Consider the following 3774-nt stretch of genomic DNA (forward strand, 5'->3'; position numbering starts at 1 on the left):
TATCAATCTGCACTTCATCATTTGCTTGCACCACATTGTTCGGGATCTCCTCTTCTTCTACCACTTGCTCATCATCCACAAGTTGTCTTTGGCTTGAGGTAGGTGCATTCCCACCTTTTTCACTTCTTATAGTAATGTCCATGGCATGCCCCTTAGTGTTCCCACCCTTCGGGTTCACTACCGTATCACTTGGTAGTGCCCCTTTAGGACGAGAATTTAAAGCTTGAGAGATTTGACCCATTTGCACTTCTAAGTTACGAATTGATGTGTTGTGTGAAGCAAGTTGAGCATCGGAATCGGCATTCTTCTCCATCATTTGCTTGAACATGTTCTCAATATGACCCATTTCATTGTTGGAGGAACTATGACCATGAGAAGGATAAGGAGGTGGGTTGCTCGGTTGTTGGTACATCTGGGGCCTTTGAAAACCCGACCCCTGATTTCCTTGGTTGTTGTTCCACCCGCCTTGGTTGTTGCCTCCCCATTTGCCTTGATTGTTGCCACTATTCCAATTGCCTTGATTGCTAGAATTCCAATTGCCTTGATTATTCGAAGGTCTCAATTGTTGTTGACTAGGGACTTGGTAGTTGTTTCTTTGCCCTTGAAAGTTGTTCACATATTGGACCTCTTCATCTTGATCATTGTAAGAATCTCCTTGATCAAACCCACTATCATCTTGCACAAAATTGTCCATTCTTTGTTGCACTTGTGGACTTCTTAGTCTTCTCTTGTTTACCATCATATTGACTCCCTCCATAGTATTGTCTTGCCTCGGGTTTTGCACTTGTTGAAGTTGAGCCTTTGCCAATTGGTCCATGGTGGTTGTCATCTCGGCTATTGCTTGCATGTGGTCATGTAACTCTTTATGAAGAAGAATCACATTTGGATCACCTTGTGGGACATTGGCTCTAGATTGCCACGCCGATAAAGTATCCGCCATTTCATCCAAAATTTCACACGCCTCTGCATAAGGCGTAGTCATGAAGTTTCCACCGGCAAGTTAATTCACTACACATTGGTTGGTGGTATTGATCCCCCGATAGAAAGTTTGTTGAATCATGTTCTATGTCATATCATTGTTGGGGCACTCTTTCACCATTGTCCTATATCTTTCCCATATCTCGTGTAGTGATTCATTAGGCTCTTGCTTGAATGCTAGAATTTCATCCCGAAGAATAGCCATGTGCCCGGGAGAGAAGTACTTTGAAATAGAATTCTCTGCAAGTTCATCCCACATACGAATGGAATGATTTGGCAAACGTTCCAACCAATCTAAAGCTTTCTCCCGTAGAGAGAAGGAAAAAAGCCTTAGCCTCAAAGAGTCTTCGGAGACATTTGTTTGTTTGCTCCCCCAACACGTATCAACGAACCACTTCAAATGTTTATATGCATTTTGACTCGGTGCACCGGTGAGCATCACATTGGTTATTTGAAAGTTGCCCACCCTAATACGGGGTGGGATTATAGCACTTGCATACCTTACATTCGGCAACACCCGGTGTGGAGACGCTCGTGGTAGAGGTGGGGGTGGAACGGACACATTGTCTTGAGGCGGTCGGCCTCGTCTATTGGCTTGAGGTTCAAGAGGGACCTCATCCATTGCATCATTATCAACGTCCACATCCCCCACGGCTATGTTTCCGAACTCGTTGTTTGCCATGATTGCACCTACAATACTCATACGTTAGTAACAAGGAAGGAAAATAAGATATTCCAAAAACACACGTAGATATATAGCTAACACTGTTTTTTAGCTCCCCGGCAACGGCGCCAAAAAATTAATCTCGTCCAATTTCACTCCTCTATTTGAGGATATGAAAACTATCAATGCAATAGTAATACCCAACAAGGAGTCAGGGTCGATTTTCCACAGGGAACTATGAATGGGTCTTAGGGATATATATTTTAGTGTATGAGCTTGAATTATCTCAAATTGCACTTCAACAAACTTTGGTTGATTTTAGGTCTAATTTTAAACTAAGATTACAAACTATGAATTTAAACTAGGAAATTGTTTTTGGTTGTTTTTCAAATGATATAAAAGGCTTAGGGCTATGACCTTCACCTAGGTGTTCGCTTAATGGGTTGTAAGGCTTAAAGTTTATTTTATTGGTCGGGGTGTATTATAGCCATCAATACTCAAATGCCCACTCAATACCTCTTGGCCAGAGAGTGGTTTTGCCCAATTTGGCTTTCTCAAGTCCAAATGGGTATTGAACAAAGCAGTTGATAATAAGCTCAAGTCGAGTTTTACTATCTCTAGATTCAACCCTTTAATTGGGTCTATCAATCTCTCGATTGACCCAATTCCTTGCTAGCCAAGTTTCCTAGACTATGTATCTCTTTCTCATGTAGAGACCCAGTCAATTAGGCATGAAATAATATTTGCAACCATCTTCAATTAAAAGAAAGAACAAGGTTAGATAATCAACACCCAACTATTAACAAGCAATAAATCAAACACCCATCAAGTTCACACACTAGGGTTAGGTCACAAACCTAGTGAAAATCTAGCTACTCATGCTAAAATTAGAAGATAAAGAAGAAGAAGTGATAATTAAAACCATATTAATAACTAACTTGATAAAACGAATATTCGAAAATCTCAAAATAGCTAAAACTACTAAAAGAAGCAAAGTTAACGGCTGCTGATGTCAAAAGTTACAAAACTTGCCCTAAAAAAGTGAAACTATTCTATTTATACAGTGCTGGAATTTTTGAACAAAATTGCCCTTTCAAAGGTTCTGTGGCCGCACAATTCCATGTGCGGTCTGCACTTTTCTTCAGTTTAGCAGGATTGGACTTTTGCGGCCACACAATTCTGAACCGCGGCCGCATCTCTCTCTTTTTGCGGTCCGCATATTTCTGTGTGTGGCCGTACATGGCTCTTCTGCAAACCGGACAAATGTAGTTGCGGCCGCACAACTGATCTTCTGCGGCCGCACAATAATTGTGCGGTTCACACTTCCTTTTAGCTTCCTTGAAATGAGAACTCTTTGAACTTCTGATCTTGCTTAGCTTCTGCGGGAGCACATTTCATGTGCGGACCGCACTTTGTACTTGTATTTGATAAGCTTGCCTTCACAATCTGCGGCCGCAGATGATATTTTGTGGTCCGCACTTTGAGCTTATGTGCCTGTTTTTATTCTTGAGTTCATATCACACCTTCATGAGTTGGATTTCATCTTAGTGGCTCAGTTTCCAATACTCCTGCAATTAAGCATATTGTATCAGTTTTCGGGAACACAATTAATCGCTTTTGGACTAAAACGAAAGCTAAAGGGCGCTAATAAGTAGTCAAAATCCCCACTTATCACTCTACAACTCAAAATATATTAAAATGAAACAAACCCTCGAAATAGAGTACTATATAATCTGCCCCGGTGTGATACTCGCGATCGCGAAAATAGCCTCGCGATCGCGAAGAACAAAAGTGCCCAGCTGCCAGAACCTTATACGCGAATGCGACAACCCAGTCGCGAACGCGATGACCATCCGCTCAAAGCTACGCGATCCAGATCTCGTGACTGCGAAGGACAAACACGTGCCACCGCTTAGCCTCACTTTCCTTCTACGCGAACGCGGCTCCCCGCTCGCATTCGCGATAAACAATCCCTTAAGCTCCACCAACGCATCCCTATTATTGCGAATGCAATCCACAAATCTCACCTACCACCAAATAGAGTTTCCCGATCGCAACTTCCTCTACGCGATAGCGAATAAGGAAATCAGACATTAGTCGACAACATTCCAAAACTTAGAGAAATGGTCCTA

The sequence above is a fragment of the Nicotiana tomentosiformis genome, chromosome 1, assembly GCF_000390325.3.
Source record: "Nicotiana tomentosiformis chromosome 1, ASM39032v3, whole genome shotgun sequence".
NCBI classification, from domain to species: domain Eukaryota; kingdom Viridiplantae; phylum Streptophyta; class Magnoliopsida; order Solanales; family Solanaceae; genus Nicotiana; species Nicotiana tomentosiformis.